The sequence below is a fragment of the Arachis ipaensis genome, chromosome B01 (assembly GCF_000816755.2).
Source record: "Arachis ipaensis cultivar K30076 chromosome B01, Araip1.1, whole genome shotgun sequence".
In the NCBI taxonomy this organism is placed as follows: domain Eukaryota; kingdom Viridiplantae; phylum Streptophyta; class Magnoliopsida; order Fabales; family Fabaceae; genus Arachis; species Arachis ipaensis.
In genome coordinates this window covers 132,379,244-132,389,443 of record NC_029785.2, presented here as the reverse complement: position 1 = coordinate 132,389,443, position 10,200 = coordinate 132,379,244, and the positions used below count along the sequence as shown (strand labels likewise).

At 35.5% G+C, this 10,200-nt stretch overlaps 2 pseudogenes; both read right to left on the bottom strand.

Annotated features, from left to right (window-relative positions):
• Positions 1 to 2,247, bottom strand: part of LOC107639537 — a 6,786-nt pseudogene extending 4,539 nt beyond the window's left edge.
• On the bottom strand, positions 7,963 to 8,792 carry LOC107639531 (annotated as a pseudogene).

The following is a 10,200-nucleotide window of genomic DNA, read 5'->3' as shown; positions in this document are numbered from 1 at the left end:
TGTGTTGGGAACCACCGGTAGGCAATGGTTTTAAAGTTAATTGTGATGCAAGCTTGTATATGGATTAGCGGTTAGCGGGATTTGGGTGTATTATTAGAGATTCTAAGGGAGATTGGATCTCGGGCTGCTCTGGAAGCATTCCCCCTTGGTCTATAATCAGATGTGAATTATTTGCTGCTTGGAGGGGGCTGGTTTTAGCTTAGGATTGCGGTTTGAGGGATATTATATGTGAAACAGGTTGCCTTGACATTCTGCCCATCATGCATGAGCTTACAAGTGGGTATCCATCTGAAGTAACAGATTTGGTTCACAAGATTCAGGAGCTTTTATCTCGTCCTTGGCTTGTTCACGTTGAATGGGTGTCCCGAGAAGCAAATAGAGTTGCGGATTGGATGGCTAAATATGGTGCCAAGAGTAACTCTAATCATGTTATTTGGTCTGAGCCTAGTGTTGATCTCCAACGAATCATCCGCTCGGATTTAGAATAGTTTTTGCTTCGTTTCTTTCCTTGTTTAGTCACAAAAAAAAAAAACCCAAGCAAAGCATACAAATGCATATGATGCATGCCTGTCCTATGGCTGATGAGGCTCATCTGTCGGTTATCCAGCCAAACCGACAAGTCTGAATTGTCCTTAGACTGTCCCCCGACGTGCATCCCCAAGAGTCTATGCATAGCTTTTTCTCAAATAATCAATATTGCTCAATGGGGGTAACATTCGGGAGAATTTATATAGTGCCCGGTCACACTTACGTCGTAGGGTCAACAGAGTATCGAGTTTTCAACCTGGTACACGTGGTGGCAAGCCACGACACTTAATCCAGGGAACCTCGTATCTCAGATATTTCAAATTCATAAGCCATATAAATAATTCATTCATCATTCATCAATATCTAAGCCATTCTCAAAATCATCATCATTCGTCAATCCATATCCCATTTCCAAATTCATTCAAAAAAGAACATATTTCAAATCAATCCTCATCATCCTTCTTTCTGTTAATCAATAATCTCAATCCAAAACATAATTCTTTCTTTGATAAATAAAGTAATCTTAAACCACATAATGCTTAAAATTAAACCTTTTTAAAATAACTACTTCAAATGAAACTTCTAATTTTATAAAATTTCGGCAGCATCTCCTCTAAACCTCGGATTCTGCCACCCTTTTCGGGTCCCAACAAAACCATTTCTCAAACTCCTTTTCAACGGTTTCAAATCCAAGTCATTCACAAATCTCAAGCCGTTTTCCAAACCCAAATTAACTCTAACATCAAATCATTTTCCAATTCTCAAATTATACTTGATAAACATTCAAATCAGATTTTCAAATTAATCTTTAACTCACTATCTCAATACTAACTCAATATTCAGAAATAGCCACAGTCAAGTAAACAATCACATTCATTCAAGGCTATTCAGTTCAATTCATAAGACTCCATAATCACTAAAAATATTTATTTGCTTAAATATCAATTTATAACAACTCTTAAAAATAAAAATGAGTTTAATGAAAACGCCCCTACCTCAATTTAGTTTAAACGCATCAATTCCTCTTTCGTTCATCACTTCTGTTTGGCTCATGATCCTCAAAGAAAGCAATTGCCTTACCAGCCTTTGATATTATAGTCCTATAATCTCCAACAACAGCAACATAGAGATGGTTATCAATCAAAACAGCGGTTCAAGCAGTAGAGCCATCATCCCAGAAAATGTCTTTTTTCAGAATACAGAAATTGAGAATTAGTACCTTAATACGTTTCACTTATAGCAATTTGGCATTAGTAAAAGATTTTGGATGCTTCATGAGATTATCAAAGAGATGCTCTTTCAAATACTCTGCACCACGAAAACCACCATGACCATCAAATACTCCAAGTAAGCATACTGAATGACCACCAATTTTTAATGTTTTAATATCGTAAAAATTCTCCATCAATACTTTCTCCCCTCTGAAGCTTGAATACCCACAGCTAAGCCTTCCATTCTCACTATTCCACCCTCCACTTGCAAACCGGCCATCATCATCTTTCTCTGGCATCATATCTACAAGGGAATCAGCACTTCTTGACACGGAACCCGTATCCACCATCATCACTGTGAATGTCTTGAATTGGCAAATACTAGGGACAGCTTGCAAACTCCTCCTAGTGTTGTTTATTCTCACTCATTTGGCAAAGGTTCTAGCTTGAACAACCAAAGACTTTACACAACTGCTGCATACCATCTAAACGACCAATCAAGAAGACAAGGGTAAGGCTCAGCTGAATAACTCACAATAACAACTTCATTCAACATAAACACTCCCTCACATTAGTAACGGAACAACTTAAGCGTACACATCGAGATCAGAAATAAGGGTAAGGCTCACCAAAACAGTAGCGGCTTCAACGGTGGTTCTCTGGCAACAACAGCGCCGTTCTCCGGCAATAGAAGCACGGCTACAGCAACGGCGGTGGCAGAACAGCAACTCCAAGAATCCAACCACTGAACCAATCTTCACCAAATTCCAAACCTTGATTTTGGAAAACCCAATCTACGAATCTTCCTCATCAAACCCCGATGACACCGTGCAACTCACCGGCGTCCATGGCAGCGGCGGAGATGAAGCACGGCAGTGAGCTGCTATGTACATCGCATCTTTTCCTCTCTCCTTCGTCCAATGGCAACGACGACGGCAAGTATTCTGGCGGCGACGCGAATGCTTTCAACAGACGGTGGTGGCGGCTCTGATTACGACAACAAGGTGCGGCGGTGGCGACGAGGCAGCAGTAGTGTGTGACGATGGTGGTGCGAGCTGGACAGCGGCGACCTCTTCTCCTCCCTCTCCCTTGGCTCTCTTCTCCCCTTCGTTCTCCCTCTTCTCTATTTCTGTTTCCCCCTTTTCTCCTTTCTTCCCCCTCTCTGTTTTTTTTTCCTTTCTCCTTTTCTTTCCTTTTCTTTTCTTTCGTTTTTGCTGAAGGCTGAGGCATAAGGGATGAGGGGGTGGCGGTGATAAATTAGGGTTAGGATAAAATGGTTTAGATAATTTTAATAAAATTAGAGGTACAGAGTATTAATTAAAAATCTAATTTAATCCCTCAAAATTATTTTAAAATAATAGTTAATTATAAATTTGCTAATTAACTTCTAATAAGTATTTTAATTTAAAATTAGAGATAATATAATTTATTTTCTTTGTTTATAAAATTAAAGAAAAATAAAGTCTTTAATAAATAAATAAATAAATTGAAACTAACTCTTAATAATATATATGTTTTTTTAAAAAAACCTGGGTCTTACATCCTATCCACCTTATAAAAATTTTCGTCCTCGAAAATTAAAGAAATTCACAAGGTAATACAAAGAATCAATACTCTACTGTCTAAATGCTTTTTAAATAAGTAAGAAAATTTAACATATTACAGGAAATATTACGTGGTTTTAATACCTTTCTTTTGAATACTTTAGGAAAAAAAAAGTTTTGGTACATATAAATTTTCAAATAGAAAATAAACCATAAGACTTAGAAATAAAGGAAAAGCATGGTGTAAAGCAGAAGTTACAAGATAGGCTCAAAAGAAAAGGGGTTACATGGTGTCAACCTTAAGGGTTTTAACATAGCTCACTATCACAACTCCCTTTGATATCACATTCTTACAAGCTTCACCTTCCGCATTCACGAACCGTGTCCTAAAGAACTACCGTGTTACAAGTTTCACCTTACGCTTATCTATCTCACGTTGCTCCAGTCACTTAGCTAACTTGTTGCGAGTTGTCATCTTATACGAATTGAGCTACCAAAAACTTGAATATCTTCTCAACAATACTCTTTTCCCGAAATTTAAACGTCATAACCTATGGCGTTTTCAAACTTGCCAAAGTTCACTTCCTCATTTACTAGTCATTCCCTGAAAAACTAACGCTTCGGTTTTTATTTTCTAGGGACCACGTGTGACATTGAGATATGTGTCAGTATATTCAAGGAGTTACAAATCTAAGGAAAAGATGAATAAGTGAGAAGGATAAAATTCGTATAAATTCAGGAGGATGCGTAAGATTGCAACTAACGATTTACAGGCACGAGAAAATGTTCTGAAAAGAAAATAATTTTGCATCTAAATAGGAAATTTGAATCCAGGAACTCCATAAGAAATAAGAAAAGTAGTGATGATTTAAATTGAAATAAGTTTAAACCAGAACAGAGGAACACTAAGTTCACAAGCGAGGAATAACTGAACTAACGACATCATTTGCAAAACTCAAAAGCATGGGAAAATCTAAAAAAGTATGATTTCTCATTCTAAAAAGAAAAGATATGAAATAGATATCCTTCAAGAGAGGTAACAGAAGCGTAAATATTGGGTTATGTTAAAACAAATTCAAGTTAAATTCGATTTGTGCAAAACTTGAAATAATGAAAATTAATTGAGCTAAGAATGTTGAAAAATCTTAAAAGATCATAATCAAACAAGAATATGTATAAAAATTTACATCAATCTTAGAGGTAGAACTAAATTCTATTCAGAAGGGAAAGTCCGAGGTAAATTAGTGAATAAAAGAATACTTGGTACATTACAAACAAATAGGTTTTGATTGCATAGGAAAGTTTTAAAGCTTCATATCAGTGAACATATGCTAAGTTCCAAAATGATTTTATTGAAATTTAAAGTAAGGCTACGGATAGAATTCTGCAAAAGAAAAGCTGAATTGAAACTTCTTCAATGGAATCCAAAACAAAAACCTTAGAACGAGATTATAAAAAGTGGTATGTTGCACCAAAATAAGTTTGAAGTTTACTCAAAGGAATACAAATTTTGATAAAGAATAAGCAACCAAAATGGTGTTTCACAAGAACTTGGAGAAACGTTTGAAATTATAAGTAAGCAAAGATGTACAAAAACAAAAAGACGTACCGAAAGGGAAAATCAAGTTGTAACCCTATGAAGGAATGAATTCACTTTCCCAAAATAATTACTAGAAGTTTTAATAAAGTATTGCGTCAAAACAATCCAATTTAAAATAAATTATATGAAGTTTGTCAAATAGAGATTAACTAGAATAGAAGCAAAAATCTCTTATCAAGAATCTTGAGTACATAATCAAGTAAAGACATATATAAAAATTTGAGTAAATATTGGAGGAGAATCAAATTATGTTCAAAAAAAGAAATCTAATGTAAAGTGTTCCTATATGGTTAATAACGGTATAGATAGTACCTTTAAAAACAAGTATATTTTTAGCTACATAAATAATTTATTTATTTCTTGTAGGAAAGTACATGTAAGATCAGAGATAGTTATATCCAGAATTCAAAGAATGGTTACAGACAAGATCAGATAGAATAAAAAGATCAAAACTCTTCTCAACAAAGATTCCAAAACAAAACTTCAAAAGAATATTACTAGAATTGTTATCTCATACCAAGACAAACTCGAAATTTTTACCAAGGGGAGTACTTTATTCATTTAGAGGAAAACAGGGTCGAAAATTGTAACCTGGGCATATAAGTTGTAGAAGGCGAAGTAGAAGAACCAAATCACACAATTAGCTTGCTCCGAATCGTAACTCTCACGGTTTCGAATCACTCAAGTATTAAGAATTATGTGTTACGCTATAACAGATTTAAGATCGAATAAAAGGGTACATAATTTATGAAGAAATACATAAATAATGACAATGATGGATAATCAAATCTGGTTCCAAAAAGAATTGAAACAAGGAGCGAAAAAGATGATAAATCGAAGAATAAGCAACACGCGCATCATGTGGCATGATTAAAGCACCTATCTTCGGTGTAAACTAATCAAGGAATAACATCTGACGTTTTTCAAAGAATTAAGGACCATTGTCATGTGAAACAAGTTCAAAACCAACTCAAAAGAAAAACTCATGATTCGTAGAAAGAAATATGAACAACATAAAGGATAAAGGTTCTAAATGATTTCAAGTGAATAATCAGGATTATAATCAAGCAGAAATATATATAGGAACGAATAAGTATCGTTAGGAACAGAGTCGAATCATATCCTAAAAGGAAGAATCTAAGACAAGGAATTCCAACATAACCAATAAAAGAGAAAATGGTGTGCTAAGCTACACGACACGAACAAGATTATACATCAAAACAGAACTAACTTCAAAAATTAATTTCTAACGCTCCCAGAACCCGTGAACCGCATCGCTCATTAATTCTACTTTGTCCATGATAACCCATTAACTTTACCGTACACATAAACCATCAACATTAAGCTGGCCAGACTTAACAACAACAGATATGCAACGGTAAGCTAACAACGTTAATCAAAAGACAGTCATGTGCATAAATCTCTAATTCTCATCATTCGGACAAGACCTATAACATGACAGACACTCAAAGTATGCAATGAAGCATAGTCAGTTCATTCCCAATGCTCTAACAGGAACAAACTGCTCTGATATCATAATGTAACACCCTCACTATCAGAAGTCACGCTTCCGGCTGCGCTACTCTGATAGCAAGAAGTATTACGACTACTTTACATACTAAATATTAAAATAGGAGCCTATGACTCGACACTGTATCGCTGATTTCTTTGAAAAAAAAAACAGAAATAAATACTTTATCTTAAGAAAAATACAAACAGGCATAGATTCATATACAAGACTCCTTACATAATAATTCAATATATATTATACATATAAAACATACAATTCCTATCCCTCTTACAAACTTGTAATAACAAAGACGAGGGAAGAAAATAATCTAGTTAATACAACAGCATATAAACCAAACGCAGTATAACTCTTCTTAATACTTCTTCATCCGGTTCCGGAAAAGGTAAAGCTGTAGGGGGTGAGAACTTAACCACACGGTCTCACCACGGAGTTTCAAAGTTGTCATAAGAAGATATTTAATAAGAAAATTGTTTTCAAGCTCAGCGATTATCATTGCCTTATGAATATTTTAAAACCAATAGGAAATCGTTCAAAACTTTTTCAAAGAAACAATGTTTAATCCTTCAGAAGTCCGAAACCTTTCCTTGCTTATTAGAAAAACTCAATCAGAAACCAACCACGCAATCAAACAACACAGTCACTAATTCAGCACCAAAGTTCATTCTCAAATGTAGCATGCCAGGACAAACACAGGCAAGACAGACAAGGAAAGCACAAGTAGGTAGCAGTTACAGCAAATAGTTCAAGTAGCAGTTAAGAACAGTTTAGCAATTAGGCAAACTAAAACAAGTTCAAACCCAAGCAAAGCATACAAATGCATATGATGCATGCCTGTCCTATGGCTGATGAGGCTCATCTGTCGGTTATCCAGCCAACCCGATAAGTCTGAATTGTCCTTAGATTGTCCCCCGACGTGCATCCCCAAGAGTCTATGCATAGCTTTTTCTCAAATAATCAATATTGCTCAATGGGGATAACATTCCCGGGAATTTATATAGTGCCCGGTCACACTTACGTCGTAGGGTCAACAGAGTATCGAGTTTTCAACCTGGTACACGTGGTGGCAAGCCACGGCACTTAATCCAGGGAACCTCGTATCTCAGATATTTCAAATTCATAAGCCATATAAATAATTCATTCATCATTCATCAATATCTAAGCCATTCTCAAAATCATCATCATTCGTCAATCCATATCCCATTTCCAAATTCATTAAAAAAAAACATATTTCAAATCAATCCTCATCATCCTTCTTTCTGTTAATCAACAATCTCAATCCAAAACATAATTCTTTCTTTGATAAATAAAGTAATCTTAAACCACATAATGCTTAAAATTAAACCTTTTTAAAATAACTACTTCAAATGAAACTTCTAATTTTATAAAATTTTGGCAGCATCTCCTCTAAACCTCGGATTCTGCCACCCTTTTCGGGTCCCAACAAAACCATTTCTCAAACTCCTTTTCAACGGTTTCAAATCCAAGTCATTCACAAATCTCAAGCCGTTTTCCAAACCCAAATTAACTCTAACATCAAATTAATTTCCAATTCTCAAATTATACTTGATAAACATTCAAATCAGATTTTCAAATTAATCTTTAACTCACTATCTCAATACCAACTCAATATTCAGAAATAGCCACAGTCAAGTAAACAATATCATTCATTCAAGGCTATTCAGTTCAATTCATAAGACTCCATAATCACTAAAAATATTTATTTGCTTAAATATCAATTTATAACAACTCTTAAGAATAAAAATGAGTTTAATGAAAACGCCCCTACCTCAATTTAGTTTAAACGCATCAATTCCTCTTTCGTTCATCACTTTTGTTTGGCTCATGATCCTCAAAGAGACCAGCCTTCGATATTATAGTCCTATAATCTCCAATATTAGCAACATAGAGATGGTTATCAATCAAAACAGCGGTTCAAGCAGTAGAGCCATCATCCCAGAAAATGTCTTTTTTCAGAATACAGAAATTGAGAATTAGTACCTTAATACGTTTCACTTATAGCAATTTGGCATTAGTAAAAGATTTTGGATGCTTCATGAGATTATCAAAGAGATGCTCTTTCAAATACTCTGCACCACGAAAACCACCATGACCATCAAATACTCCAAGTAAGCATACTGAATGACCACCAATTTTTAATGTTTTAATATCGTAAAAATTCTCCATCAATACTTTCTCCCCTCTGAAGCTTGAATACCCACAGCTAAGCCTTCCATCCTCACTATTCCACCCTCCACTTGCAAACCGGCCATCATCATCTTTCTCTGGCATCATATCTACAAGGGAATCAGCACTTCTTGACACGGAACCCGTATCCACCATCATCACTGTGAATGTCTTGAATTGGCAAATACTAGGGACAGCTTGCAAACTCCTCCTAGTGTTGTTTATTCTCACTTATTTGGCAAAGGTTCTAGCTTGAACAACCAAAGACTTTACACAACTGCTGCATACCATCTAAACGACCAATCAAGAAGACAAGGGTAAGGCTCAGCTGAATAACTCACAATAACAACTTCATTCAACATAAACACTCCCTCACATTAGTAACGGAACAACTTAAGCGTACACATCGAGATCAGAAATAAGGGTAAGGCTCACCAAAACAGTAGCGGCTTCAACGGTGGTTCTCTGGCGACAACAGCGCCGTTCTCCGGCAATAGAAGCACGGCTACAGCAACGGCGGTGGCAGAACAACAACTCCAAGAATCCAACCACTAAACCAATCTTCACCAAATTCCAAACCTTGATTTTGGAAAACCCAATCTACGAATCTTCCTCATCAAACCCCGATGACACCGTGCAACTCACCGGCGTCCATGGCAGCGGCGGAGATGAAGCACGGCAGTGAGCTGCTATGTACATCGCATCTTTTCCTCTCTCCTTCGTCCAATGGCAACGACGACGGCAAGTGTTCTGGCGGCAACGCGAATGCTTTCAACAGACGGCGGTGGCGGCTCTGATTACGACAACAAGGTGCAGCGGTGGCGACGAGGCAGCAGTAGTGTGTGACGATGGTGGTGCGAGCTGGACAGCGGCGACCTCTTCTCCTCCCTCTCCCTCGGCTCTCTTCTCCCCTTCGTTCTCCCTCTTCTCTATTTCCGTTTCCCCCTTTTCTCCTTTCTTCCCCCTCTCTGTTTTTTTCCCTTTCTCCTTTTCTTTCCTTTTCTTTTCTTTCGTTTTTGCTGAAGGCTGAGGCATAAGGGATGAGGGGGTGGCGGTGATAAATTAGGGTTAGGATAAAATGGTTTAGATAATTTTAATAAAATTAGAGGTACAGAGTATTAATTAAAAATCTAATTTAATCCCTCAAAATTATTTTAAAATACTAGTTAATTATAAATTTGCTAATTAACTTCTAATAAGTATTTTAATTTAAAATTAGAGATAATATAATTTATTTTCTTTGTTTATAAAATTAAAGTATTAAATTCTGAAATCTCAATTATTTAAATTAAATCATATAAAATTTTTATCCTTTTATAACTGTTAAGTTGTATAATTTAAATATAGAAAATTACTCAATGATTATGAGATTAAGTAAAATTTTTAATTTAATTATCAAAACTTAATTTAATTACTTTTAATAAAATAATTTTTAAAAATAAAGTCTTTAATAAATAAATAATTAAATTGAAACTAACTCTTAATAATATATATGCTTTTTTTAAAAAAACCTGGGTCTTACATCTTTGATGTAGCGAAGAATGCGAAGAACTGCCACATAGTGAGTAGTACGAGGAGTTGACAAGAACTGGCTAAGTACAT